Source organism: Phalangium opilio, unplaced genomic scaffold, assembly GCF_054372755.1.
Source record: "Phalangium opilio isolate 3A_F unplaced genomic scaffold, DU_Popi_V2 ptg000013l_1, whole genome shotgun sequence".
Taxonomy (NCBI): domain Eukaryota; kingdom Metazoa; phylum Arthropoda; class Arachnida; order Opiliones; family Phalangiidae; genus Phalangium; species Phalangium opilio.
This window is the reverse complement of record NW_028324148.1, coordinates 1,471,728-1,498,940: the sequence shown is the minus strand read 5'-3', so window position 1 is coordinate 1,498,940 and position 27,213 is coordinate 1,471,728. Positions and strand designations below refer to the sequence as shown.

The window sequence follows — 27,213 nt, the reverse complement described above, 5'->3', positions numbered from 1 at the left end:
CGAACCTGGGAGCTTCCGCGTGTTAAGCGGACGTTATAACCACTACACCATAGATTCGTAGTAATTCCGAGTTTTCCAAGAGACCTAGCTTATTTTATGCCCAATACCGAAGCACAAAACACGTATCTACCAGTGCTCGAACCTGGCACCTTCCGCGTGTTAAGCGGACGTGATAACCACTACAACATAGACACGTAGTAATGCTGAAATTTCCAAGAGACCTAGCTTTTTTATGCCCAATCACGATGGAAAAAATATGTATCTACCAGGGCTCGAACCTGGGACCTTCCGCGTGTGAAGCGGACGTGATAACCACTACACCATAGATACGTAGTAACTCTGTGTTTTCCAAGAGACCTAGCTTATTTTTATGCCCAATACCGATGGACAAAACACGTATCTACCAGGGCTCGAACCTGGGAGCTTCCGCGTGTTAAGCGGACGTTATAACCACTACACCATAGATTCGTAGTAATTCCGAGTTTTCCAAGAGACCTAGCTTATTTTATGCCCAATACCGAAGCACAAAACACGTATCTACCAGTGCTCGAACCTGGCACCTTCCGCGTGTTAAGCGGACGTGATAACCACTACAACATAGACACGTAGTAATGCTGAAATTTCCAAGAGACCTAGCTTTTTTATGCCCAATCACGATGGAAAAAATATGTATCTACCAGGGCTCGAACCTGGGACCTTCCGCGTGTGAAGCGGACGTGATAACCACTACACCATAGATACGTAGTAACTCTGTGTTTTCCAAGAGACCTAGCTTATTTTTATGCCCAATACCGATGGACAAAACACGTATCTACCAGGGCTCGAAACTGGGACCTTCCGCGTGTTAAGCGGACGTTATAACCACTACACCATATATATGTAGTAATACTGAGTTTTCCAAGAGACCTAGCTTATTTTTATGCCCAATCACGATGGACAAAACATGTATCTACCAGGGCTCGAACCTGGGACCTTCCGCGTGTTAAGCGGACGTTATAACCACTACACCATAGATACGTAGTAATTCCGAGTTTTCCAAGAGACCTAGCTTATTTTTATGCCCAATCACGATGGACAAAACATGTATCTACCAGGGCTCGAACCTGGGACCTTCCGCGTGTGAAGCGGACGTGATAACCACTACACCATAGATTCGTAGTAATTCTGAGTTTTCCAAGAGACCTAGCTTATTTTTATGCCCAATACCGATGGACAAAACACGTATCTACCAGGGCTCGAACCTGGGAGGGGTCGCATAATAGTATTGAATGGATTAATGTCGAATAGAGAGTTGCTCCTTCAATTTACTAATTTAACCTAGAGTCGAAAGGAATTGTATCGAACGTCCTTAAAGTCGAAAAAATTCGCTTCCTTAGGATTAGCAGCGAACCACATTTTGACAAATTTGATTAGTATCGAATGGAATTAGGTTGAAAATAACAAAATCGGAATACGGTCGACACGGAACTATGTCGAACGTCATTAGAGTCGAAAACATAGTTTGTGAAGGGCGAAGTTTTTTCGTGTTGCATTGTACAATTTTCATATTCTACCCAATGATAAATTGTCTACTATTGAGGTTTTTCTAGAATTGTCAAATTGATGGCGATATACCAGGAGAACCGGTGTTTAAATTCAAAAATCTACATGAAAATGACGTAGGAAAAATAATCCATTGGAATGGGGGAGGAATAGACAGACATCGACAGCACCCAATTTTCCAGATATTTTTGACTTCCAAAAAAAACATAAATTTTAATGGGGAGGATGAGTTTAAAAAAATAATTGAAAAGACCATGGTTCGAACTTTAAATAAAAAAAACTCTTATTTTAAAGAACTATAGCGCAAATTGAAGAGCGCACTAAGTGATAATGCCATACATTTTATTTTAATAGGGAGGATGAGTTTAAAAAAATAATTGAAAAGAGCACCGTTTGAACTTTCAATAAAAAACTTTATATAAAAAACTATGAAACGGAATGGCAAATTTCTATAAAATGAAGAACTCGATGGTGTTGCTTATCAGTATTGTTATCATCATGGACGAGATTGAAGAAATTGAGGGATTAAGGTCTGACGCCAAAGTTATTGTGTGTAACCGCTTCGTTTATAAAAAGAATAAGACCGTAAAAGATAAAACGTACGTGCAATGTGTTGTTTCTGATTGCCGGGGCCGGGGAGTTATGTCGGGCAATGAGTTTGGTTTGACCCAATCGCATAATCATCTGCCTGATGACCAAGATATTCGGGATAGGAAGTTCAAAGCAGCTTTAAAACGGCATGTGGAAGAACATCCAGGATCTACGAGGGATTCATTTGACTATGTGTCGAGAATGTAAGAATTTATTAGGTTAGGTTAGGTTAGGTTAGGTTTGGTTTGGTTAGGTTTGGTTTGGTTAGGTTTGGTTTGGTTTGGTTTGGTTTGGTTAGGTTTGGTTAGGTTTGGTTAGGTTTGGTTAGGTTTGGTTTGGTTAGGTTTGGTTAGGTTTGGTTAGGTTTGGTTAGGTTAGGTTTGGTTTGGTTAGGTTTGGTTTGGTTAGGTTTGGTTTGGTTAGGTTTGGTTAGGTTTGGTTAGGTTTGGTTAGGTTTGGTTAGGTTTGGTTAGGTTTGGTTTGGTTAGGTTTGGTTAGGTTAGGTTAGGTTAGGTTAGGTTTGGTTAGGTTAGGTTTGGTTAGGTTAGGTTTGGTTAGGTTTGGTTTGGTTAGGTTTGGTTTGGTTAGGTTTGGTTTGGTTAGGTTTGGTTTGGTTAGGTTTGGTTAGGTTTGGTTAGGTTTGGTTAGGTTTGGTTAGGTTTGGTTAGGTTTGGTTAGGTTTGGTTAGGTTTGGTTAGGTTTGGTTAGGTTTGGTTAGGTTTGGTTAGGTTTGGTTAGGTTTGGTTAGGTTTGGTTAGGTTTGGTTAGGTTTGGTTAGGTTTGGCTAGGTTTGGTTAGGTTTGGTTAGGTTTGGTTAGGTTTGGTTAGGTTTGGTTAGGTTTGGTTAGGTTTGGTTAGGTTTGGTTAGGTTTGGTTAGGTTTGGTTAGGTTTGGTTAGGTTTGGTTAGGTTTGGTTAGGTTTGGTTAGGTTTGGTTAGGTTTGGTTAGGTTTGGTTAGGTTTGGTTAGGTTTGGTTAGGTTTGGTTAGGTTTGGTTAGGTTTGGTTAGGTTTGGTTAGGTTTGGTTAGGTTTGGTTAGGTTTGGTTAGGTTTGGTTAGGTTTGGTTAGGTTTGGTTAGGTTTGGTTAGGTTTGGTTAGGTTTGGTTAGGTTTGGTTAGGTTTGGTTAGGTTTGGTTAGGTTTGGTTAGGTTTGGTTAGGTTTGGTTAGGTTTGGTTAGGTTTGGTTAGGTTAGGTTTGGTTTGGTTTGGTTTGGTTAGGTTCAGGTTATTTATGTTCAATTATATATTAGGATGGATAACAACAACGTCGCTTTTAATGACGTCGAGTCTTCATTAAACAAAAGAAAGAAAAAAAGCTTGCCAAAATTACCTCAAAGTGTGACTGAATTAGACCAGGAATTACGAATTAGCCCAAGGTATTCGAAAACCCTGCACGGAGGGGATTTTTACGTTGGGAAAATTGAATCAGACAGTGGTCGTGAAAGCATACTTTTCATATCACCTAATTTCAATGATGAGCAAATGTCAAGTATTAGCGAGATTCATGCTGATGGAACGTTTAAAGTGGTTCCGAGGATGTTTTACCAGCTCTTGACTATTCATTTAGTCAATTTTGATCATGTAATTCGAAATATATTTTCCAATTGGGATTAAATTTTTCATGTTAATTTTAATATTTCAGGTGTTTCCCTTTGTTTACGTTCTGATGAGTGACTGTGCTCAAAATTCTTACGAAAGAATTTTCCATACATTACGTGATCGTTTCCCAAGCCTTCGACCAAATTTAGTAATTACAGATTTCGAAACGGCTCTCATGAATGCGGCTCGGAATGTTTTCCCTCTTCCCATTCAAACAAGAGGATGTTTCTATCATTTCACGCAGGTACTGTATTCGCATCAAATTAAGATAGTTTTTTTAAGTAATAGTTCATGGGTAATGATTTTCAAAATTTATGTATAGGCCATATGGAGAAAAACTCAAAATCTCGGTCTGGTCGATAAATATCGTAGTCATGAAATAACCAAGTTTGCCATAAGGAAGCTCATGGCAATTCCTTTGTTACCCTTGAATGATATTCCAGAAGGTGCGCAGCTTGTGCGCCACGAAATGACACAAATTGTAGAAAAGGAACCTGAATTATACCAACTTATGATCCTGATGAACTACTTTCGGACACAATGGCTTGAACGAGTCGGGCCAGAAAACTTTTGCGTTCATGGTAATTCTAGGAGGACAAACAACGACGTGGAGTCGTTCAATAACTGGCTTAATAAAAGAATCAATATATCGCACGCTAACATCTGGATTTTTTTGGGTAACTCTCACTAATCGTTTGATGTTAAGGCCACTATAGAAATAAGAACTGTTGATCCGTCATATCGAAATTCAAATTTTAATAGATAAACTTCGATGGGTGGAGAACGCAAAAGGAATAGATTATAACGCAGCTATGGCAGGAAGACAAATAACCAGAAATAGAAAGCCTAAATATGTTCTCAATGATAAGAACTTAAAGGACGCAGAGGCTAGGCTTGCTGATGGACGCTACTCAATTTCAAATTTTTTGGTCCGAGTTGCTTATCTTTTGCCAGATTTTTCTAACAGAGGACGTAAAGCAGACAACGTAGCTCACGAAAATGGTGGACTTGTTCAAGGTCAAGTTGGTCGAGCAAACGTCGATCAGATTTTTGGGGAAGCAGCTGACGTCCGTCGGGATGTTGAGGATGGAACTGACGTCAGTCGGGCTGGTGGGGATCTAGCTCTCGCCGGTCAGGTTGTTGGTTTTGCAAGTGTTTCTGTTCGAGGTAGAGGGGCTGGACGTGGTCATGTTAGAGGTCGACGTAGAGGGACTGGACGAGGTCATGTTAGAGGTCAAGGTAGAGGCGCCGTACATGGTCGTGCTTGTGCTCTAAGCGGCGCTGCTGGACGGAGTTCAACAATTGGTCCTACCGTATTTGACGAAAGCTCTGACGTAGCAGTCACTAATGATTTTGGAAAATTCACCGCTACTCAACCATTTCAAGTTTAAATTGAGCAGCGCAAAGAGGATGAAAAATAATAGATTCTCGTAACGGAAACTTGTGTCCCGTTTTTCTTTGGGGAGAGGGGGTTGAAAAAATTGTATCAGAATGAACTTTACAATAAAGTATTTTCGTTGTACTTCTTGAAATGAATTTATTAACATACTTTCGCCGATCTTACTACATTCAATGAAACGACATCCATGAAAATTTGAATGTCTTTAGTGTACAAAATGTAAGACATTCGTTAAAAGAGACTTGGGCTAGGTTACGTTAATTGTGTTTGACTTACTTGCATTTAAAACAACCGGATCCTAATCTTAATTTGAACCCAAATGTTGGTATATACTGCTCTTAAACTATATCCTGCTTGTGTATAAATTAACAGAGTAGTATAACTATATTGGTATTTTGCGTTCTTTCGGGATTTAACCCATGAATCCTTCGCGAGAGTTACAGCGCAAAGTTGGTTGACAATCAACCTACTTGGTTCACTTCGAACGAAGTTGCGCTTTTCATGCGAGTACTGTTCCGTCAGCAGACGAGACAAATCTCCATGTGCTTGCTTTTCTGTGCATCTTGCTAACGTTTTTAAAAGACAATCTTACTATTCTATGTGGTATAGTTTACTAACAAATCTTTTCGATACTATTCTCATTCATATAATTTCGACGATATACCTTTCGCCATTAATCCAAATTTTCTAAAATATTTTCGACACTATTCCAATGGCGGTCTTGACGCCCCCGATGCTATTCCTTTCGATACTATTCTATTCGATGCTAAGATTTTCGATTCAATTCCATTCGGTGCTATTCCTACAACGTAAAAATTTCGACGCTATTCTCATTCGATGCTAATCTTTTCGACGCTAATAGTACGCCCCACCTGGGAGCTTCCGCGTGTTAAGCGGACGTTATAACCACTACACCATAGATTCGTAGTAATTCCGAGCTTTCCAAGGGACCTAGCTTATTTTTATGCCTAATACCGAAGGACAAAACACGTATCTACCAGTGCTCGAACCTGGCACCTTCCGCGTGTTAAGCGGACGTGATAACCACTACACCATAGATACGTAGTAATTCCGAGTTTTCCGAGAGACCTAGCTTATTTTTATGCCCAATCACGATGGACAAATTATGTATCTACCAGGGCTCGAACCTGGGACCTTCCGCGTGTGAAGCGGACGTGATAACCACTACACCATAGATACGTAGTAACTCTGAGTTTTCCAAGAGACCTAGCTTATTTTTATGCCCAATACCGATGGACAAAACACGTATCTACCAGGGCTCGAACCTGGGACCTTCCGCGTGTTAAGCGGACGTAATAACCACTACAACATAGATACGTAATAATTCCGAGTTTTCCAAGAGACCTAGCTTATTTTATGCCCAATACCGAAGGACAAAACACGTATCTACCAGTGCTCGAACCTGGCACCTTCCGCGTGTTAAGCGGACGTGATAACCACTACAACATAGACACGTAGTAATGCTGAAATTTCCAAGAGACCTAGCTTTTTTATGCCCAATCACGATGGACAAAATATGTATCTACCAGGGCTCGAACCTGGGACCCTCCGCGTGTAAAGCGGACGTGATAACCACTACACCCTAGATACGTAGTGATACTGAGTTTTCCAAGAGACCTAGCTTTTTTTATGTCCTATCACGATGGTCAAAACACGTATCTACCAGGGCTCGAAACTGGGACCTTCCGCGTGTTAAGCGGACGTTATAACCACTACACCATATATATGTAGTAATACTGAGTTTTCCAAGAGACCTAGCTTATTTTTATGCCCAATCACGATGGACAAAACATGTATCTACCAGGGCTCGAACCTGGGACCTTCCGCGTGTTAAGCGGACGTTATAACCACTACACCATAGATACGTAGTAATTCCGAGTTTTCCAAGAGACCTAGCTTATTTTTATGCCCAATCACGATGGACAAAACATGTATCTACCAGGGCTCGAACCTGGGACCTTCCGCGTGTGAAGCGGACGTGATAACCACTACACCATAGATTCGTAGTAATTCTGAGTTTTCCAAGAGACCTAGCTTATTTTTATGCCCAATACCGATGGACAAAACACGTATCTACCAGGGCTCGAACCTGGGAGCTTCCGCGTGTTAAGCGGACGTTATAACCACTACACCATAGATTCGTAGTAATTCCGAGTTTTCCAAGAGACCTAGCTTATTTTATGCCCAATACCGAAGCACAAAACACGTATCTACCAGTGCTCGAACCTGGCACCTTCCGCGTGTTAAGCGGACGTGATAACCACTACAACATAGACACGTAGTAATGCTGAAATTTCCAAGAGACCTAGCTTTTTTATGCCCAATCACGATGGAAAAAATATGTATCTACCAGGGCTCGAACCTGGGACCTTCCGCGTGTGAAGCGGACGTGATAACCACTACACCATAGATACGTAGTAACTCTGTGTTTTCCAAGAGACCTAGCTTATTTTTATGCCCAATACCGATGGACAAAACACGTATCTACCAGGGCTCGAAACTGGGACCTTCCGCGTGTTAAGCGGACGTTATAACCACTACACCATATATATGTAGTAATACTGAGTTTTCCAAGAGACCTAGCTTATTTTTATGCCCAATCACGATGGACAAAACATGTATCTACCAGGGCTCGAACCTGGGACCTTCCGCGTGTTAAGCGGACGTTATAACCACTACACCATAGATACGTAGTAATTCCGAGTTTTCCAAGAGACCTAGCTTATTTTTATGCCCAATCACGATGGACAAAACATGTATCTACCAGGGCTCGAACCTGGGACCTTCCGCGTGTGAAGCGGACGTGATAACCACTACACCATAGATTCGTAGTAATTCTGAGTTTTCCAAGAGACCTAGCTTATTTTTATGCCCAATACCGATGGACAAAACACGTATCTACCAGGGCTCGAACCTGGGAGCTTCCGCGTGTTAAGCGGACGTTATAACCACTACACCATAGATTCGTAGTAATTCCGAGCTTTCCAAGGGACCTAGCTTATTTTTATGCCTAATACCGAAGGACAAAACACGTATCTACCAGTGCTCGAACCTGGCACCTTCCGCGTGTGAAGCGGACGTGATAACCACTACACCATAGATACGTAGTAATTCCGAGTTTTCCGAGACACCTAGCTTATTTTTATGCCCAATCACGATGGACAAATTATGTATCTACCAGGGCTCGAACCTGGGACCTTCCGCGTGTGAAGCGGACGTGATAACCACTACACCATAGATACGTAGTAACTCTGAGTTTTCCAAGAGACCTAGCTTATTTTTATGCCCAATACCGATGGACAAAACACGTATCTACCAGGGCTCGAACCTGGGACCTTCCGCGTGTTAAGCGGACGTAATAACCACTACAACATAGATACGTAATAATTCCGAGTTTTCCAAGAGACCTAGCTTATTTTTATGCCCAATACCGAAGGACAAAACACGTATCTACCAGTGCTCGAACCTGGCACCTTCCGCGTGTTAAGCGGACGTGATAACCACTACAACATAGACACGTAGTAATGCTGAAATTTCCAAGAGACCTAGCTTTTTTATGCCCAATCACGATGGACAAAACACGTATCTACCAGTGCTCGAACCTGGCACCTTCCGCGTGTAAAGCGGACGTGATAACCACTAAACCATAGATACGTAGTAATACTGAGTTTTCCAAGAGACCTAGCTTTTTTATGTCTTATCACGATGGTCAAAATATGTATCTACCAGGGCTCGAACCTGGGACCTTCCGCGTGTAAAGCGGACGTGATAACCACTACACCATATATATGTAGTAATACTGAGTTTTCCAAGAGACCTAGCTTATTTTTATGCCCAATCACGATGGACAAAACATGTATCTACCAGGGCTCTAACCTGGGACCTTCCGCGTGTTAAGCGGACGTTATAACCACTACACCATAGATACGTAGTAATTCCGAGTTTTCCAAGAGACCTAGCTTATTTTTATGCCCAATCACGATGGACAAAACATGTATCTACCAGGGCTCGAACCTGGGACCTTCCGCGTGTGAAGCGGACGTGTTAACCACTACACCATAGATTCGTAGTAATTCTGAGTTTTCCAAGAGACCTAGCTTATTTTTATGCCCAATACCGATGGACAAAACACGTATCTACCAGGGCTCGAACCTGGGAGCTTCCGCGTGTTAAGCGGACGTTATAACCACTACACCATAGATTCGTAGTAATTCCGAGCTTTCCAAGGGACCTAGCTTATTTTTATGCCTAATACCGAAGGACAAAACACGTATCTACCAGTGCTCGAACCTGGCACCTTTCGCGTGTTAAGCGGACGTTATAACCACTACACCATAGATACGTAGTAATTCCGAGTTTTCCGAGAGACCTAGCTTATTTTTATGCCCAATCACGATGGACAAAACATGTATCTACCAGGGCTCGAACCTGGGACCTTCCGCGTGTGAAGCGGACGTGATAACCACTACACCATAGATACGTAGTAACTCTGAGTTTTCCAAGAGACCTAGCTTATTTTTATGCCCAATACCGATGGACAAAACACGTATCTACCAGGGCTCGAACCTGGGACCTTCCGCGTGTTAAGCGGACGTTATAACCACTACACCATATATATGTAGTAATACTGAGTTTTCCAAGAGACCTAGCTTATTTTTATGCCCAATCACGATGGACAAAACATGTATCTACCAGGGCTCGAACCTGGGACCTTCCGCGTGTTAAGCGGACGTTATAACCACTACACCATAGATACGTAGTAATTCCGAGTTTTCCAAGAGACCTAGCTTATTTTTATGCCCAATCACGATGGACAAAACATGTATCTACCAGGGCTCGAACCTGGGACCTTCCGCGTGTGAAGCGGACGTGTTAACCACTACACCATAGATTCGTAGTAATTCTGAGTTTTCCAAGAGACCTAGCTTATTTTTATGCCCAATACCGATGGACAAAACACGTATCTACCAGGGCTCGAACCTGGGAGCTTCCGCGTGTTAAGCGGACGTTATAACCACTACACCATAGATTCGTAGTAATTCCGAGCTTTCCAAGAGACCTAGCTTATTTTATGCCCAATACCGATGGCCAAAACACGTATCTACCAGTGCTCGAACCTGGCACCTTCCGCGTGTTAAGCGGACGTGATAACCACTACAACATAGACACGTAGTAATGCTGAAATTTCCAAGAGACCTAGCTTTTTTATGCCCAATCACGATGGAAAAAATATGTATCTACCAGGGCTCGAACCTGGGACCTTCCGCGTGTGAAGCGGACGTGATAACCACTACACCATAGATACGTAGTAACTCTGTGTTTTCCAAGAGACCTAGCTTATTTTTATGCCCAATACCGATGGACAAAACACGTATCTACCAGGGCTCGAAACTGGGACCTTCCGCGTGTTAAGCGGACGTTATAACCACTACACCATATATATGTAGTAATACTGAGTTTTCCAAGAGACCTAGCTTATTTTTATGCCCAATCACGATGGACAAAACATGTATCTACCAGGGCTCGAACCTGGGACCTTCCGCGTGTTAAGCGGACGTTATAACCACTACACCATAGATACGTAGTAATTCCGAGTTTTCCAAGAGACCTAGCTTATTTTTATGCCCAATCACGATGGACAAAACATGTATCTACCAGGGCTCGAACCTGGGACCTTCCGCGTGTGAAGCGGACGTGATAACCACTACCCCATAGATACGTAGTAATTCCGAGTTTTCCAAGAGACCTTGCTTATTTTTATGCCCAATCACGATGGACAAAACATGTATCTACCAGGGCTCGAACCTGGGACCTTCCGCGTGTGAAGCGGACGTGATAACCACTACACCATAGATACGTAGTAACTCTGAGTTTTCCAAGAGACCTAGCTTATTTTTATGCCCAATACCGATGGACAAAACACTTATCTACCAGGGCTCGAACCTGGGACCTTCCGCGTGTTAAGCGGACGTAATAACCACTACAACATAGATACGTAATAATTCCGAGTTTTCCAAGAGACCTAGCTTATTTTATGCCCAATACCGAAGGACAAAACACGTATCTACCAGTGCTCGAACCTGGCACCTTCCGCGTGTTAAGCGGACGTGATAACCACTACAACATAGACACGTAGTAATGCTGAAATTTCCAAGAGACCTAGCTTTTTTATGCCCAATCACGATGGACAAAATATGTATCTACCAGGGCTCGAACCTGGGACCCTCCGCGTGTAAAGCGGACGTGATTACCACTACACCCTAGATACGTAGTGATACTGAGTTTTCCAAGAGACCTAGCTTTTTTTATGTCCTATCACGATGGTCAAAATATGTATCTACCAGGGCTCGAACCTGGGACCTTCCGCGTGTGAAGCGGACGTGATAACCACTACACCATAGATACGTAGTAACTCTGTGTTTTCCAAGAGACCTAGCTTATTTTTATGCCCAATACCGATGGACAAAACACGTATCTACCAGGGCTCGAAACTGGGACCTTCCGCGTGTTAAGCGGACGTTATAACCACTACACCATAGATACGAAGTAATTCCGAGTTTTGCAAGAGACCTAGCTTATTTTTATGCCCAATCACGATGGACAAAACACGTATCAACCAGGGCTCGAACCTGGGACCTTCCGCGTGTTAGGCGGACGTGATAAACACTACACCATATATATATGTAGTAATACTGAGTTTTCCAAGAGATCTAGCTTATTTTTAAGCCCAATCACGATGGACAAAACATGTATCTACCAGGGCTCGAACCTGGGACCTTCCGCGTGTTAAGCGGACGTTATAACCACTACACCATAGATACGAAGTAATTCCGAGTTTTCCAAGAGACCTAGCTTATTTTTATGCCCAATCACGATGGACAAAACATGTATCTACCAGGGCTCGAACCTGGGACCTTCCGCGTGTGAAGCGGACGTGATAACCACTACACCATAGATTCGTAGTAATTCTGAGTTTTCCAAGAGACCTAGCTTATTTTTATGCCCAATACCGATGGACAAAACACGTATCTACCAGGGCTCGAACCTGGGAGCTTCCGCGTGTTAAGCGGACGTTATAACCACTACACCATAGATTCGTAGTAATTCCGAGCTTTCCAATGGACCTAGCTTATTTTTATGCCTAATACCGAAGGACAAAACACGTATCTACCAGTGCTCGAACCTGGCACCTTCCGCGTGTTAAGCGGACGTGATAACCACTACACCATAGATACGTAGTAATTCCGAGTTTTCCGAGAGACCTAGCTTATTTTTATGCCCAATCACGATGGACAAAACATGTATCTACCAGGGCTCGAACCTGGGACCTTCCGCGTGTGAAGCGGACGTGATAACCACTACACCATAGATTCGTAGTAATTCTGAGTTTTCCAAGAGACCTAGCTTATTTTTATGCCCAATACCGATGGACAAAACACGTATCTACCAGGGCTCGAACCTGGGAGCTTCCGCGTGTTAAGCGGACGTTATAACCACTACACCATAGATTCGTAGTAATTCCGAGCTTTCCAATGGACCTAGCTTATTTTTATGCCTAATACCGAAGGACAAAACACGTATCTACCAGTGCTCGAACCTGGCACCTTTCGCGTGTTAAGCGGACGTGATAACCACTACACCATAGATACGTAGTAATTCCGAGTTTTCCGAGAGACCTAGCTTATTTTTATGCCCAATCACGATGGACAAAACATGTATCTACCAGGGCTCGAACCTGGGACCTTCCGCGTGTGAAGCGGACGTAATAACCACTACACCATAGATACGTAGTAACTCTGTGTTTTCCAAGAGACCTAGCTTATTTTTATGCCCAATACCGATGGACAAAACACGTATCTACCAGGGCTCGAACCTGGGACCTTCCGCGTGTTAAGCGGACGTAATAACCACTACAACATAGATACGTAATAATTCCGAGTTTTCCAAGAGACCTAGCTTATTTTATGCCCAATACCGAAGGACAAAACACGTATCTACCAGTGCTCGAACCTGGCACCTTCCGCGTGTTAAGCGGACGTGATAACCACTACAACATAGACACGTAGTAATGCTGAAATTTCCAAGAGACCTAGCTTTTTTATGCCCAATCACGATGGACAAAATATGTATCTACCAGGGCTCGAACCTGGGACCCTCCGCGTGTAAAGCGGACGTTATAACCACTACACCCTAGATACGTAGTGATACTGAGTTTTCCAAGAGACCTAGCTTTTTTTATGTCCTATCACGATGGTCAAAATATGTATCTACCAGGGCTCGAACCTGGGACCTTCCGCGTGTGAAGCGGACGTGATAACCACTACACCATAGATACGTAGTAACTCTGTGTTTTCCAAGAGACCTAGCTTATTTTTATGCCCAATACCGATGGACAAAACACGTATCTACCAGGGCTCGAACCTGGGACCTTCCGCGTGTTAAGCGGACGTAATAACCACTACAACATAGATACGTAATAATTCCGAGTTTTCCAAGAGACCTAGCTTATTTTATGCCCAATACCGAAGGACAAAACACGTATCTACCAGTGCTCGAACCTGGCACCTTCCGCGTGTTAAGCGGACGTGATAACCACTACAACATAGACACGTAGTAATGCTGAAATTTCCAAGAGACCTAGCTTTTTTATGCCCAATCACGATGGACAAAATATGTATCTACCAGGGCTCGAACCTGGGACCCTCCGCGTGTAAAGCGGACGTTATAACCACTACACCCTAGATACGTAGTGATACTGAGTTTTCCAAGAGACCTAGCTTTTTTTATGTCCTATCACGATGGTCAAAATATGTATCTACCAGGGCTCGAACCTGGGACCTTCCGCGTGTGAAGCGGACGTGATAACCACTACACCATAGATACGTAGTAACTCTGTGTTTTCCAAGAGACCTAGCTTATTTTTATGCCCAATACCGATGGACAAAACACGTATCTACCAGGGCTCGAAACTGGGACCTTCCGCGTGTTAAGCGGACGTTATAACCACTACACCATAGATACGAAGTAATTCCGAGTTTTGCAAGAGACCTAGCTTATTTTTATGCCCAATCACGATGGACAAAACACGTATCTACCAGGGCTCGAACCTGGGACCTTCCGCGTGTTAGGCGGACGTGATAAACACTACACCATATATATGTAGTAATACTGAGTTTTCCAAGAGATCTAGCTTATTTTTAAGCCCAATCACGATGGACAAAACATGTATCTACCAGGGCTCGAACCTGGGACCTTCCGCGTGTTAAGCGGACGTTATAACCACTACACCATAGATACGAAGTAATTCCGAGTTTTCCAAGAGACCTAGCTTATTTTTATGCCCAATCACGATGGACAAAACATGTATCTACCAGGGCTCGAACCTGGGACCTTCCGCGTGTTAGGCGGACGTGATAAACACTACACCATATATATGTAGTAATACTGAGTTTTCCAAGAGATCTAGCTTATTTTTAAGCCCAATCACGATGGACAAAACATGTATCTACCAGGGCTCGAACCTGGGACCTTCCGCGTGTTAAGCGGACGTTATAACCACTACACCATAGATACGAAGTAATTCCGAGTTTTCCAAGAGACCTAGCTTATTTTTATGCCCAATCACGATGGACAAAACATGTATCTACCAGGGCTCGAACCTGGGACCTTCCGCGTGTGAAGCGGACGTGATAACCACTACACCATAGATTCGTAGTAATTCTGAGTTTTCCAAGAGACCTAGCTTATTTTTATGCCCAATACCGATGGACAAAACACGTATCTACCAGGGCTCGAACCTGGGAGCTTCCGCGTGTTAAGCGGACGTTATAACCACTACACCATAGATTCGTAGTAATTCCGAGCTTTCCAATGGACCTAGCTTATTTTTATGCCTAATACCGAAGGACAAAACACGTATCTACCAGTGCTCGAACCTGGCACCTTCCGCGTGTTAAGCGGACGTGATAACCACTACACCATAGATACGTAGTAATTCCGAGTTTTCCGAGAGACCTAGCTTATTTTTATGCCCAATCACGATGGACAAAACATGTATCTACCAGGGCTCGAACCTGGGACCTTCCGCGTGTGAAGCGGACGTGATAACCACTACACCATAGATTCGTAGTAATTCTGAGTTTTCCAAGAGACCTAGCTTATTTTTATGCCCAATACCGATGGACAAAACACGTATCTACCAGGGCTCGAACCTGGGAGCTTCCGCGTGTTAAGCGGACGTTATAACCACTACACCATAGATTCGTAGTAATTCCGAGCTTTCCAATGGACCTAGCTTATTTTTATGCCTAATACCGAAGGACAAAACACGTATCTACCAGTGCTCGAACCTGGCACCTTTCGCGTGTTAAGCGGACGTGATAACCACTACACCATAGATACGTAGTAATTCCGAGTTTTCCGAGAGACCTAGCTTATTTTTATGCCCAATCACGATGGACAAAACATGTATCTACCAGGGCTCGAACCTGGGACCTTCCGCGTGTGAAGCGGACGTAATAACCACTACACCATAGATACGTAGTAACTCTGTGTTTTCCAAGAGACCTAGCTTATTTTTATGCCCAATACCGATGGACAAAACACGTATCTACCAGGGCTCGAACCTGGGACCTTCCGCGTGTTAAGCGGACGTAATAACCACTACAACATAGATACGTAATAATTCCGAGTTTTCCAAGAGACCTAGCTTATTTTATGCCCAATACCGAAGGACAAAACACGTATCTACCAGTGCTCGAACCTGGCACCTTCCGCGTGTTAAGCGGACGTGATAACCACTACAACATAGACACGTAGTAATGCTGAAATTTCCAAGAGACCTAGCTTTTTTATGCCCAATCACGATGGACAAAATATGTATCTACCAGGGCTCGAACCTGGGACCCTCCGCGTGTAAAGCGGACGTTATAACCACTACACCCTAGATACGTAGTGATACTGAGTTTTCCAAGAGACCTAGCTTTTTTTATGTCCTATCACGATGGTCAAAATATGTATCTACCAGGGCTCGAACCTGGGACCTTCCGCGTGTGAAGCGGACGTGATAACCACTACACCATAGATACGTAGTAACTCTGTGTTTTCCAAGAGACCTAGCTTATTTTTATGCCCAATACCGATGGACAAAACACGTATCTACCAGGGCTCGAACCTGGGACCTTCCGCGTGTTAAGCGGACGTAATAACCACTACAACATAGATACGTAATAATTCCGAGTTTTCCAAGAGACCTAGCTTATTTTATGCCCAATACCGAAGGACAAAACACGTATCTACCAGTGCTCGAACCTGGCACCTTCCGCGTGTTAAGCGGACGTGATAACCACTACAACATAGACACGTAGTAATGCTGAAATTTCCAAGAGACCTAGCTTTTTTATGCCCAATCACGATGGACAAAATATGTATCTACCAGGGCTCGAACCTGGGACCCTCCGCGTGTAAAGCGGACGTTATAACCACTACACCCTAGATACGTAGTGATACTGAGTTTTCCAAGAGACCTAGCTTTTTTTATGTCCTATCACGATGGTCAAAATATGTATCTACCAGGGCTCGAACCTGGGACCTTCCGCGTGTGAAGCGGACGTGATAACCACTACACCATAGATACGTAGTAACTCTGTGTTTTCCAAGAGACCTAGCTTATTTTTATGCCCAATACCGATGGACAAAACACGTATCTACCAGGGCTCGAAACTGGGACCTTCCGCGTGTTAAGCGGACGTTATAACCACTACACCATAGATACGAAGTAATTCCGAGTTTTGCAAGAGACCTAGCTTATTTTTATGCCCAATCACGATGGACAAAACACGTATCTACCAGGGCTCGAACCTGGGACCTTCCGCGTGTTAGGCGGACGTGATAAACACTACACCATATATATGTAGTAATACTGAGTTTTCCAAGAGATCTAGCTTATTTTTAAGCCCAATCACGATGGACAAAACATGTATCTACCAGGGCTCGAACCTGGGACCTTCCGCGTGTTAAGCGGACGTTATAACCACTACACCATAGATACGAAGTAATTCCGAGTTTTCCAAGAGACCTAGCTTATTTTTATGCCCAATCACGATGGACAAAACATGTATCTACCAGGCCTCGAACCTGGGACCTTCCGCGTGTGAAGCGGACGTGATAACCACTACACCATAGATTCGTAGTAATTCTGAGTTTTCCAAGAGACCTAGCTTATTTTTATGCCCAATACCGATGGACAAAACACGTATCTACCAGGGCTCGAACCTGGGAGCTTCCGCGTGTTCAGCGGACGTTATAACCACTACACCATAGATTCGTAGTAATTCCGAGTTTTCCAAGGGACCTAGCTTATTTTTATGCTTAATACCGAAGGACAAAACACGTATCTACCAGTGCTCGAACCTGGCACCTTCCGCGTGTTAAGCGGACGTGATAACCACTACACCATAGATACGTAGTAATTCCGAGTTTTCCGAGAGACCTAGCTTATTTTTATGCCCAATCACGATGGACAAAACATGTATCTACCAGGGCTCGAACCTGGGACCTTCCGCGTGTGAAGCGGACGTGATAACCACTACACCATAGATACGTAGTAACTCTGTGTTTTCCAAGAGACCTAGCTTATTTTTATGCCCAATACCGATGGACAAAACACGTATCTACCAGGGCTCGAAACTGGGACCTTCCGCGTGTTAAGCGGACGTTATAACCACTACACCATAGATACGAAGTAATTCCGAGTTTTGCAAGAGACCTAGCTTATTTTTATGCCCAATCACGATGGACAAAACACGTATCTACCAGGGCTCGAACCTGGGACCTTCCGCGTGTTAGGCGGACGTGATAACCACTACACCATATATATGTAGTAATACTGAGTTTTCCAAGAGATCTAGCTTATTTTTAAGCCCAATCACGATGGACAAAACATGTATCTACCAGTGCTCGAACCTGGCACCTTCCGCGTGTTAAGCGGACGTGATAACCACTACACCATAGATAAGTCGTAATTCCGAGTTTTCCAAGAGACCTAGCTTATTTTTATGCCCAGTCACGATGGACAAAACATGCATCTACCAGGTCTCGAACCTGGGAGCTTCCGCGTGTTAAGCGGACGTTATAACCACTACACCATAGATTCGTAGTAATTCCGAGTTTTCCAAGAGACCTAGCTTATTTTATGCCCAATACCGAAGCACAAAACACGTATCTACCAGTGCTCGAACCTGGCACCTTCCGCGTGTTAAGCGGACGTGATAACCACTACAACATAGACACGTAGTAATGCTGAAATTTCCAAGAGACCTAGCTTTTTTATGCCCAATCACGATGGACAAAACACGTATCTACCAGGGCTCGAACCTGGGACCTTCCGCGTGTTATGCGGACGTTATAACCACTACAACATAGATACGTAGTAATTCCGAGTTTTCCAAAAGACCTAGCTTATTTTTATGCTCAATCACGATGGACAAAACATGTATCTACCAGGGCTCGAACCTGGGACCTTCCGCGTGTCAAGCGGACGTGATAACCACTACACCATAGATTCGTAGTAATTCTGAGTTTTCCAAGAGACCTAGCTTATTTTATGCCCAATACCGAAGGACAAAACACGTATTTACCAGTGCTCGAACCTGGCACCTTCCGCGTGTTAAGCGGACGTTATAACCACTACAACATAGACACGTAGTAATGCTGAAATTTCCAAGAGACCTAGCTTTTTTATGCCCAATCACGATGGACAAAATATGTATCTACCAGGGCTCGAACCTGGGACCTTCCGCGTGTGAAGCGGACGTGATAACCACTACACCATAGATACGTAGTAACTCTGTGTTTTCCAAGAGACCTAGCTTATTTTTATGCCCAATACCGATGGACAAAACACGTATCTACCAGGGCTCGAAACTGGGACCTTCCGCGTGTTAAGCGGACGTTATAACCACTACACCATAGATACGAAGTAATTCCGAGTTTTCCAAGAGACCTAGCTTATTTTTATGCCCAATCACGATGGACAAAACACGTATCTACCAGGGCTCGAACCTGGGACCTTCCGCGTGTTAGGCGGACGTGATAACCACTACACCATATATACGTAGAAATACTGAGTTTTCCAAGAGATGTAGCTTATTATTATGTCCAATCTTGATGGTCAAAAGATGTATCTATCAGGGCTCGAACCTGGGACCTTCCGCGTGTGAAGCGGACGTGATAACCACTACACCATAGATACGTGATAACACAGAGTTTTCCAATATATCTAGCTAATTATTATGTCCAACCATGATGGTCAAAAGATGCATCTACCAGGATTCGAACCTGGGACCTTCCGCGTGTGAAACGGACGTGATAACCACTACACCACAGACACGCGATAGCACGGAGTTCTCCAAGAGATCTTCCTTATTTTTTAGCCCAATCTTGATGGTCAACAGACGTATCTACCAGGTTTCGAACCTGGGACCTTCCGCATGTGAAGCGGACGTGATAACAACTACACCATAGATACATGGTAAAACAGAGTTTTCCATGAGATATACCTTATTAATAACAGTCCTGGTGCAATAATCGGTGCAAACGAAGACGTGAACGTTGCCATCACCAGGCCAATTTGTTGGAACGGTTTAGTGGTTGGTGGAATGGGTTGTAAGAGACCGGCTGGTTTAAACGGGTAGATATTCTAAGTTTGATATTGGTGAAAAGATTTTACGTAATTCATTATTTGGGCCAGCATCTTTGGCCAAAAGAAACGATTCCGCACCCGTTCCCATGTACGACGGAGGCGGTGATGTCATCATGAAGGGCGTGGAGAACTGGGAGACGGATTGCTTGTGGGGCGGCTATGACAAGTTTGAAGCCTCCTGTAGTGCGGAGCTTGCGGTGAAGAAGGCCGTTATGGAATTGAAAGCAGCGGGCCTGCCGACGAACTGTACGTGAAGGGTTCGGAGGGTTTGTTTCGTAGAATTGGATTATGGGTGCCAAGAACGGGTCTGCACGCTGGAGGGCAGAGATATCATGAGACCTTAAGTCGACGCTAGGTTCTGGATGGTGTGGCGTTGTCAGGTTCAGCGGGGCGGAAATAGCTGCTGGTGGGTCGGTTGGGGCGCGTGATAGCCCTTCAGCATCTTGATGGAGTCGGCCGTCTTTATATTTAATAATGGGATTGAATTCTTGGATCGTGAGAGACCAGCGGGCGAGAGGACCGTTAGGATTCTTCACCGACGTGAGCCAGCAGAGGCCATGGTGGTCAGTGACCACTGAGACTGGTTGTCCATAGATATAGGGGCGAAATCTATTGAACCCGAACAAGATAGCCAAGCACTCGCGCTCGGTGGGGCTATAATTCTGTTCTGCAGTGTTGAGAAGTTGACTGGCGTATGCAATAACGTGCTCTGCCCCGTTAACCTTTTGCTTAAGGATAGCGCCAACCCCGAAGGCTGAGGCCCCAGTATGGACTTCGAACGGAAGGTCCCACTGTGGATGGCGGACAATAGGTTGCTGGATCAATTGAGTTCGGAGGTGCTAGAACGCCTGTTCTGCTTCTGGAGTCCACTGGAACGCAGCGTCCTTTATGAGTAGGTTGGTGAGTGGCCGATCGACTTTGGAGAAATTGTTGATAAACCGACGGTAATAACCGGCGAGGCCAACGAATTGATGAACTTGTTTAGCATTTTTCGGTCGGGGAAACTTTTCGACGGCCTCGAGTAGCTTTGGATAAGGGTAAATTCCATTACCGTCGATTATGTGACCGAGATACTTAATCCGAGTCTTGGCGAACGAGCATTTACTGGTTTTTAGTTTCAGATTTGCGCGTTGGAGGCAGGAGAGTGCTTGGTTGATGTGGATGAGATGGTCGGGAAAGGACCCCGAGAAGATGATATAGTCATCCAAATAAGCCATGGCAACGTCCCACATGAGACCGCCCAGGGTCTTGTACATTAAGTGTTGGAAGGTACTGAACGCGTTATACAGGCCCATGCCCAACACATTAAATTCATATTGGCCATCCGGTGTTACAAAGGTAGTTTTCTCTTTGGCTTCCTCGGCCAATTCAACTTGAAAGTAACTGGAAGCCAGGTCCAACGTAGTGAAGAGTGTAGCCCCTTCCAAGCGATCTAGGGTATCGTCAATGCGAGGCAGAGGGTGGACATCTTTTTTTGTTACTAAATTTAATTTGCGGCAGTCGACGCAAAAGCGCCAGGTGTCATCTCGCTTTCGTGCGAGAACGACCGGAGCAGCCCAGGGGCTGCAAGATTCTCGTATAATGTTGGCTTTAAGGAGTTTCCGTACTTCTTCCTTTAGGATGGCGCGCTCTTTGAGGGACTTGCGGTATGGTTGGCATCGAACTGGGGCGGCGTCGCCCGTGTGTATCTGATGTTGGATTAGGCTGGTGCGCCCGAGATCCGTATCGGATTTTGAGAATACCATAGGGTATCGGTGGAGCATGTCGAGGAGTTGGTTTCGTTCATCATAGGTCAGGTGGGTGCCAATTTCGAGGTCGGTCGGAAGGGCATTCGATGGCGGTAGGGAGTCCAAGAACAGATTGAGTTCGATGATGTCATGGGCGAGACCAATGTGTGTGTTGCGGTTGAGATGTATGGCCTGCTTATGCGGATTGGCAACCCGAATTGATGAATAACCGTTACAGAATGTGGTCAGTGTTTTTCAAATCAGGAGGCCGTAGCGGTCATAGGTAGCAGTGGCAGGTTCGACTAGCATAGTACCCTGGGCACCGGTAACCATAATGTTTAAGATGGCCTCAGAAAGTGGCGCAACCCTCGTATCGGAGGAACAACGAGCGATGGAGTGGTGGGTGAGAATTTTCTTGGATAAGGGAAACGTATCGCCCTTGATGGAGACCGTGCGAGGTCCGAAATCAATGGAGACTTGGTGCTCCTCACAAAACTCGAGACCAAGTAGGCTATCATATTTGCAGGGTTGGCGAAATTACATGACCCTTAAATTACAAATTACGAATTACAATTACAAATTCTGAATCATTCAATTACAAATTTTAAATTACAATTGCATATTTGTGATAAACTCAATTACAAATTCTAAATTACAATTACATATTTGTAAGAGACTCAATTAGAAATTAGAAATTACAAATTATTAATTGAATTATATTTGAAATTGAAATTACAAATTAATAAGTTGCATTTCATTTGTGAGTTAATTCGCGAATTATCAAAAATAAAAACAAATATAATCTGTTGACTTTCAACAATGTATTTAATTCAAAATTTCTTTTGGGGAGTGTTCATCGTTGTGTTTTAAGGGCCATTTTTGCGTAATTGAAAAGCCGTAGTAATGGTGTATTATACTTTACAAAGATTGCTTATCATGGGGAAAATTATGTACCATCAGTGGAGTCAGATCGAATGAATGCAAAAATTCTGAATTGGTCTTGGTATCAATTGCAGTTGAAAAATAAATATAATCTTTGGAGAAAATATTAGTTCAACATTGAACAGTGACTCGGACTCAGTGAGGAATACCAATGCAATAGAAAGTTAGGGACCGTCCGTAAACTACGTCACACTCTTATGGGGGGAGGGGGTTTCTAAATTTGTGACGGTCCGTGACAAGGGGGAGGGAGGGGTTCTTCGATGCGTGACGTCCATTTAGCATTGATTTTGTTACGAAGTCAGTAAGAGGCCGATTGACCAAAATTGTTATTCCATCATCGCTAAAATAGTAGAAAGTTTAAGCAATTATCTACTATTTACACCTTTATATCTAGTGAATTTTTAAAAAGTATTATATCTAATGATCACAGTATTATCTGCATAACTGAATCTTGGCTTAACGATACACATTTTACTACAGATTATTTTCCAATTTGCTATACAGTTTTTCGCGCTGATAGTCCCGATCCGAACTATTTAAATGTTAGAGGGGGTGGTTCACTCATTGCTATTAAGCGATCCTTTGTCTATACCAGGAGGCGTGATTTGGAGTTAGCCGAAGAGTGAGTCTTTATAGAAATTAAACTTGCTAATAGTACCACATTAATACTTGGCTGTGGTTACTTCCGCCCATCAACATCGGATATACAATATCAGCAATACGCTACTCATTTAATTGAAAAACTTACGGACTTCGACGGTCATATTATACTTTTCGGAGATTTCAATCTCCCTGGTATAGACTGGGATAGTTTTGGCACTCAGGGATGCGCCTCTAATACTCGTCTTAAAGCGACGCACATTTTTGATTTATGCTTTGACCTTAACTTGAACCAAATTAGCAGGCCCATAAGCGATGGCAATCTTCTTGATCTGTGCATGACTAACATAAGGGACCGTCCATAAACTACGTCACGCGAAAAAAAGCACTTTCTGACCCCCCCTTCCCCCAGATCAAGCTTCGTCACGCTTTTTTCAGACCCCTCCCCTAAAAACCACGTCACATTTCTTTAACCCCCCCCGCACTATGATTTGTCTTAATTTACAAATTTAATTTGATTAATTTCTCTCAGAAATATTTTGCTCGGCTGAAAATTAAAGTTCTCTTCCGTTTTAAGCTTTTTTCCCTCTGATTGACCTTTAGAATTTTAAAGTCTGGATGTGCTTTTTATAAGCTTCAAAAAAGTTCCATAAAGCTTAGTTAAAGGGGCACACTTTTTAGGTTTCGACACTGTCACCGAAAACAGACTAATCGAGCTTGAGATTTAGAAAATTTGCCAAAGAATCGAAACCATTTCAATCGGCAGGGGGATTTGATTCATCCTTACAAATAATAGGGGCGAATAAACAGAGACATAAGAGAGTTTACGCTGTTTATTTTAAATGAGCTATTTAAATTGGCTATATGAATGAATGAATCAATTTATTGTGTGTAAAAAAAGCCTTGCGGCTCACGAGATTACACACGCGATCATACACAATATCACAAACAATACAAATTTAAATATAAACTTTACAGGTGGTAAAAAACGCTCTGTTATTTATATCTTAAAGGAAACAATATTAGTAATTAAAATAAAAAAAAATATTAAGTCTAAACTAAATCAGCGTATTTACATGAGAAAATGTCCAGTTCTTTATCAAAGTTATTAACAGTTTTTTGCATTCGTTTTAAGGGATTCAGTATACGCGTGGCTTCACAAAAGGTTTTATGATAGCGATGCGTTCGCGGCACTAAAAACTGTAATTTTTCCAAGAGTGTAGGTAAGTTTATCTTATTACGAACTAATTTGAAAATGAATTTTACATCATTTAACCGACACAAGTAATCAATAGTTTTAAGATCAAGGATACCTAGTAATGTGTGGTAATCATAGGGAGCTGTACTAATGAATACCTTTTGACAATACGCAACGAATTTACGTTGGACACATTATATTTTTGCACGTAGGTAGTTAGCACAACTCCCCCACGCCAGACAACCATATAGTGCGCGAGAACGAACCAACGCGAGGTAAAGAATTCGAAAATGCTTTAAAAATTTTAGTTTCTTGCAAAATTTGAGACTGACGGATAAAGTCCGCCGACATAGACCTACGGTCTTGCTAATGTGGTCTTTAAAATATAGTCCTCGGTCAAATTGTACACCGAGGTCTTTCACGGTTGTGCGATGAGGAATAACCACGTCTGACAGGAGGTATGAGGTAAGTATTTCACGACCAACTCTCCTCGTGAATGTTACGTGAATTGACTTATTAAGGTTAACCGCTAGAAAGAAATGTGACGTGGTTTTTAGGGGAGGGGTCTGAAAATAGCGTGACGAAGCTTGATCTGGGGGGACGGGGGGGTCAGAAAATGCTTTTTTTCGCGTGACGTAGTTTATGGACGGTCCCTTACCCAGAGAGGAAAGTAGCAGGCTCCAGGGGTCAGTCATTCAACGATATGCCATACGCTTCTCGCGAAATCACTTTTTTGACAACTATCACTAGAAACTAGTTAACTACAAACTCATCCGAAATCATTGATAAAAATAAAAAAAATCACGAAATCCGTACCATAAACAAGAGATCCGTAATTAAATTACGAAATCAGTCAGACAGTCACATCACAGAAATAGAAATCATGAAGGCAATTGAAAACCAAGGTTTTTTTCAATATGGTAACTTACCCTCTCCTCGAACCCCAAGAACTACCGTGAGAAAAATATTTACTGTTCATTGCGTTCAAATGTAGCTTACACTGCAAAGAAGTTATTCAACCTAGCCTTTTGCTGTACAAAATTAATACCCACTTAAGATGATACATTTCAGTCAGAGAATCTGATTCATACTACCTCAGCATTTGTTTGCATATTTGTAATTGTAATTGACTTATGAAATTGAATTACTTTTTCAACGTTTTAAAAACGTCAATTACAAAATACCAATTACAAATTGCAATATTTGTTCAAAAATTGCAATTAAGTTCAGAAAAAATGTAATTGAATAACAAATTACAATTGTAATTTGTAATTGTAATTTGTAATTTGTAATTGCCAATTAGTAATTTGGCCAACCCTGCATATTTGAAGTTTCGGACAATGAGTACGTCCATAGAATATGTTTGGGAGCCGAGTCGGAGGGTGATAGTCGTTGCCCCTTCTGGTGTTATAAGGTATCCATCCACGACACGAAGTTGTAGGGGTCCAGCTTCGCGAATGGGAAGGTCAAATTTTGTGATGATGTCAGGGCTTGTAATGTTCTTTGTGCTTCCTGAGTCAAGTACGGCGGTTAGAGAAGAGTTGAGTAGGGTAACAGGGAGCGTGAAGAGTTTATCGGAGTTGCTATAGAGTAGAGGGCAAATGGCGGTAGACGACGGGGGCGCCCCCACTTTTAGCGCCGTCTGGAGATGTTTCCCTGATGGTTCTGGCCATTTCCATTATTCCCTTGGTAATTCGCGCCGTTTGCTTTAGGGTAGGGTGACGAACTATGGCGTTGTTGGGGGTGGTTGCCCCAGGGTGACAGACTGCGGCGACGATCACTACTTTGTAACTGAAATAGTTACACGAACGTCAAAATGTCATGAAATCCGTTATACTTCTGTACTACCATCCTTTTTAAAACATCCTGTATGTGTTTGTGAAAACATGTTTCAGTTTTATATGCATGGTCACAATTCCTTTCAAAATGTGATCAAATTGTCAGTTAGACTATGAGATGGTTATAGAAGTACTTTGATTGAGTTTCCCAAGGTTAGGTTTGAGCAGAAATCCACATAATTCTAGATGCAGGAATAACGAACGCTTAGTCTTTACTTCAGTCTGACTCACAGCACAGTGAAAAGCCCCTCCCTTCGAAACGTAAAAATATTTTAAATTAACCTAGGATGACGTTGCTGACGGGGTGGCGAAAAAAATGCAAGGCTCCTTTTTCCTCTTTCGCTATGACCCGCCTCTTCTTTCATGACCCCGTCCTGGGATCGTAGACTAGGACGGGTGCCAAAATTAGACTGTTCACCATTCCTGCTACTAAAATTATATGAATTTCAGGTTTGAGACAATTAGCTTCTTGAAAACGTCCTATTCTAGCACCTTACCATATTGTTTGCTTAAAGGGAGGGTGAAAAGGAAAATCAAGTGATTTTTTATCGATTCTTTTACTAATTATTAGACCTATCTGCATACTAAAACATCCATGAGATATCTCGGAATGATTTTAAAAATCAAAATAGATTCAGATTTTATAAATAATTTGATATAAACCCTTCCAATTAATCGCGTAACGCCCTGCCTTCCAGTTAACAAAACCCCGCGGCACGCTCTATGTCGAGCGCGAGAAGAAATAAACATTGCGCGCGATGTGATAATCGTGGCACGCGACATAGAGCGTGCCACGGAAATTTTGTTAACTGGAAAGCTGGGCGTTACGCGATGGGTTATGAAATCTGAATCTATTTTGATTTTTAAAATCATTCGGAGGCATTTCCTGGATGTTTCACTATGCAGATAGGTCTTATAATTAGTAGAAAAACTAGAAGAATCGATAAAAAATCACTTTATTTTCTTTTCCAACCTCCCTTTAAGGGTAGGCAGGTGTTATGTAGGGTATAATCTCTGTGCTTTCTGAACTGAGTTTACATATTCTTACTCTAAAA

The 27,213-nt window shown here is 42.9% G+C and overlaps 34 non-coding genes across 34 annotated transcripts; all 34 read right to left on the bottom strand.

Moving 5' to 3' along the window:
* Positions 1 to 257: 257 nt before the first annotated feature.
* Positions 258 to 330, bottom strand: TRNAV-CAC (transfer RNA valine (anticodon CAC)). Its single transcript has one exon. It is a non-coding gene; the product is annotated as a tRNA-Val (tRNA).
* Positions 331 to 668: 338 nt separating this feature from the next.
* TRNAV-CAC (transfer RNA valine (anticodon CAC)) lies at positions 669 to 741 on the bottom strand. Its single transcript has one exon. It is a non-coding gene; the product is annotated as a tRNA-Val (tRNA).
* Positions 742 to 1,082: 341 nt separating this feature from the next.
* On the bottom strand, positions 1,083 to 1,155 carry TRNAV-CAC (transfer RNA valine (anticodon CAC)). The gene has a single exon. It is a non-coding gene; the product is annotated as a tRNA-Val (tRNA).
* Positions 1,156 to 6,258: 5,103 nt separating this feature from the next.
* Positions 6,259 to 6,331, bottom strand: TRNAV-CAC (transfer RNA valine (anticodon CAC)). Its single transcript has one exon. It is a non-coding gene; the product is annotated as a tRNA-Val (tRNA).
* Positions 6,332 to 7,082: 751 nt separating this feature from the next.
* Positions 7,083 to 7,155, bottom strand: TRNAV-CAC (transfer RNA valine (anticodon CAC)). Its single transcript has one exon. It is a non-coding gene; the product is annotated as a tRNA-Val (tRNA).
* A 338-nt stretch (positions 7,156 to 7,493) lies between these two features.
* Positions 7,494 to 7,566, bottom strand: TRNAV-CAC (transfer RNA valine (anticodon CAC)). The gene has a single exon. It is a non-coding gene; the product is annotated as a tRNA-Val (tRNA).
* A 341-nt stretch (positions 7,567 to 7,907) lies between these two features.
* On the bottom strand, positions 7,908 to 7,980 carry TRNAV-CAC (transfer RNA valine (anticodon CAC)). The gene has a single exon. It is a non-coding gene; the product is annotated as a tRNA-Val (tRNA).
* Positions 7,981 to 8,183: 203 nt separating this feature from the next.
* Positions 8,184 to 8,256, bottom strand: TRNAV-CAC (transfer RNA valine (anticodon CAC)). Its single transcript has one exon. It is a non-coding gene; the product is annotated as a tRNA-Val (tRNA).
* A 65-nt stretch (positions 8,257 to 8,321) lies between these two features.
* TRNAV-CAC (transfer RNA valine (anticodon CAC)) lies at positions 8,322 to 8,394 on the bottom strand. The gene has a single exon. It is a non-coding gene; the product is annotated as a tRNA-Val (tRNA).
* Positions 8,395 to 9,145: 751 nt separating this feature from the next.
* Positions 9,146 to 9,218, bottom strand: TRNAV-CAC (transfer RNA valine (anticodon CAC)). The gene has a single exon. It is a non-coding gene; the product is annotated as a tRNA-Val (tRNA).
* A 341-nt stretch (positions 9,219 to 9,559) lies between these two features.
* On the bottom strand, positions 9,560 to 9,632 carry TRNAV-CAC (transfer RNA valine (anticodon CAC)). The gene has a single exon. It is a non-coding gene; the product is annotated as a tRNA-Val (tRNA).
* Positions 9,633 to 9,973: 341 nt separating this feature from the next.
* Positions 9,974 to 10,046, bottom strand: TRNAV-CAC (transfer RNA valine (anticodon CAC)). Its single transcript has one exon. It is a non-coding gene; the product is annotated as a tRNA-Val (tRNA).
* Positions 10,047 to 10,384: 338 nt separating this feature from the next.
* TRNAV-CAC (transfer RNA valine (anticodon CAC)) lies at positions 10,385 to 10,457 on the bottom strand. Its single transcript has one exon. It is a non-coding gene; the product is annotated as a tRNA-Val (tRNA).
* Positions 10,458 to 10,798: 341 nt separating this feature from the next.
* On the bottom strand, positions 10,799 to 10,871 carry TRNAV-CAC (transfer RNA valine (anticodon CAC)). Its single transcript has one exon. It is a non-coding gene; the product is annotated as a tRNA-Val (tRNA).
* Positions 10,872 to 10,936: 65 nt separating this feature from the next.
* TRNAV-CAC (transfer RNA valine (anticodon CAC)) lies at positions 10,937 to 11,009 on the bottom strand. Its single transcript has one exon. It is a non-coding gene; the product is annotated as a tRNA-Val (tRNA).
* A 475-nt stretch (positions 11,010 to 11,484) lies between these two features.
* Positions 11,485 to 11,557, bottom strand: TRNAV-CAC (transfer RNA valine (anticodon CAC)). Its single transcript has one exon. It is a non-coding gene; the product is annotated as a tRNA-Val (tRNA).
* A 481-nt stretch (positions 11,558 to 12,038) lies between these two features.
* Positions 12,039 to 12,111, bottom strand: TRNAV-CAC (transfer RNA valine (anticodon CAC)). Its single transcript has one exon. It is a non-coding gene; the product is annotated as a tRNA-Val (tRNA).
* A 341-nt stretch (positions 12,112 to 12,452) lies between these two features.
* On the bottom strand, positions 12,453 to 12,525 carry TRNAV-CAC (transfer RNA valine (anticodon CAC)). Its single transcript has one exon. It is a non-coding gene; the product is annotated as a tRNA-Val (tRNA).
* A 341-nt stretch (positions 12,526 to 12,866) lies between these two features.
* TRNAV-CAC (transfer RNA valine (anticodon CAC)) lies at positions 12,867 to 12,939 on the bottom strand. Its single transcript has one exon. It is a non-coding gene; the product is annotated as a tRNA-Val (tRNA).
* Positions 12,940 to 13,414: 475 nt separating this feature from the next.
* TRNAV-CAC (transfer RNA valine (anticodon CAC)) lies at positions 13,415 to 13,487 on the bottom strand. The gene has a single exon. It is a non-coding gene; the product is annotated as a tRNA-Val (tRNA).
* Positions 13,488 to 13,962: 475 nt separating this feature from the next.
* On the bottom strand, positions 13,963 to 14,035 carry TRNAV-CAC (transfer RNA valine (anticodon CAC)). The gene has a single exon. It is a non-coding gene; the product is annotated as a tRNA-Val (tRNA).
* A 755-nt stretch (positions 14,036 to 14,790) lies between these two features.
* TRNAV-CAC (transfer RNA valine (anticodon CAC)) lies at positions 14,791 to 14,863 on the bottom strand. The gene has a single exon. It is a non-coding gene; the product is annotated as a tRNA-Val (tRNA).
* A 341-nt stretch (positions 14,864 to 15,204) lies between these two features.
* TRNAV-CAC (transfer RNA valine (anticodon CAC)) lies at positions 15,205 to 15,277 on the bottom strand. Its single transcript has one exon. It is a non-coding gene; the product is annotated as a tRNA-Val (tRNA).
* A 341-nt stretch (positions 15,278 to 15,618) lies between these two features.
* On the bottom strand, positions 15,619 to 15,691 carry TRNAV-CAC (transfer RNA valine (anticodon CAC)). Its single transcript has one exon. It is a non-coding gene; the product is annotated as a tRNA-Val (tRNA).
* Positions 15,692 to 16,166: 475 nt separating this feature from the next.
* Positions 16,167 to 16,239, bottom strand: TRNAV-CAC (transfer RNA valine (anticodon CAC)). The gene has a single exon. It is a non-coding gene; the product is annotated as a tRNA-Val (tRNA).
* Positions 16,240 to 16,714: 475 nt separating this feature from the next.
* Positions 16,715 to 16,787, bottom strand: TRNAV-CAC (transfer RNA valine (anticodon CAC)). The gene has a single exon. It is a non-coding gene; the product is annotated as a tRNA-Val (tRNA).
* A 479-nt stretch (positions 16,788 to 17,266) lies between these two features.
* On the bottom strand, positions 17,267 to 17,339 carry TRNAV-CAC (transfer RNA valine (anticodon CAC)). The gene has a single exon. It is a non-coding gene; the product is annotated as a tRNA-Val (tRNA).
* Positions 17,340 to 17,680: 341 nt separating this feature from the next.
* TRNAV-CAC (transfer RNA valine (anticodon CAC)) lies at positions 17,681 to 17,753 on the bottom strand. Its single transcript has one exon. It is a non-coding gene; the product is annotated as a tRNA-Val (tRNA).
* Positions 17,754 to 18,643: 890 nt separating this feature from the next.
* On the bottom strand, positions 18,644 to 18,716 carry TRNAV-GAC (transfer RNA valine (anticodon GAC)). Its single transcript has one exon. It is a non-coding gene; the product is annotated as a tRNA-Val (tRNA).
* Positions 18,717 to 18,916: 200 nt separating this feature from the next.
* TRNAV-CAC (transfer RNA valine (anticodon CAC)) lies at positions 18,917 to 18,989 on the bottom strand. Its single transcript has one exon. It is a non-coding gene; the product is annotated as a tRNA-Val (tRNA).
* Positions 18,990 to 19,192: 203 nt separating this feature from the next.
* Positions 19,193 to 19,265, bottom strand: TRNAV-AAC (transfer RNA valine (anticodon AAC)). The gene has a single exon. It is a non-coding gene; the product is annotated as a tRNA-Val (tRNA).
* Positions 19,266 to 19,330: 65 nt separating this feature from the next.
* On the bottom strand, positions 19,331 to 19,403 carry TRNAV-CAC (transfer RNA valine (anticodon CAC)). Its single transcript has one exon. It is a non-coding gene; the product is annotated as a tRNA-Val (tRNA).
* A 65-nt stretch (positions 19,404 to 19,468) lies between these two features.
* TRNAV-CAC (transfer RNA valine (anticodon CAC)) lies at positions 19,469 to 19,541 on the bottom strand. Its single transcript has one exon. It is a non-coding gene; the product is annotated as a tRNA-Val (tRNA).
* A 65-nt stretch (positions 19,542 to 19,606) lies between these two features.
* On the bottom strand, positions 19,607 to 19,679 carry TRNAV-CAC (transfer RNA valine (anticodon CAC)). Its single transcript has one exon. It is a non-coding gene; the product is annotated as a tRNA-Val (tRNA).
* Between the last annotated feature and the right edge of the window lie 7,534 nt (positions 19,680 to 27,213).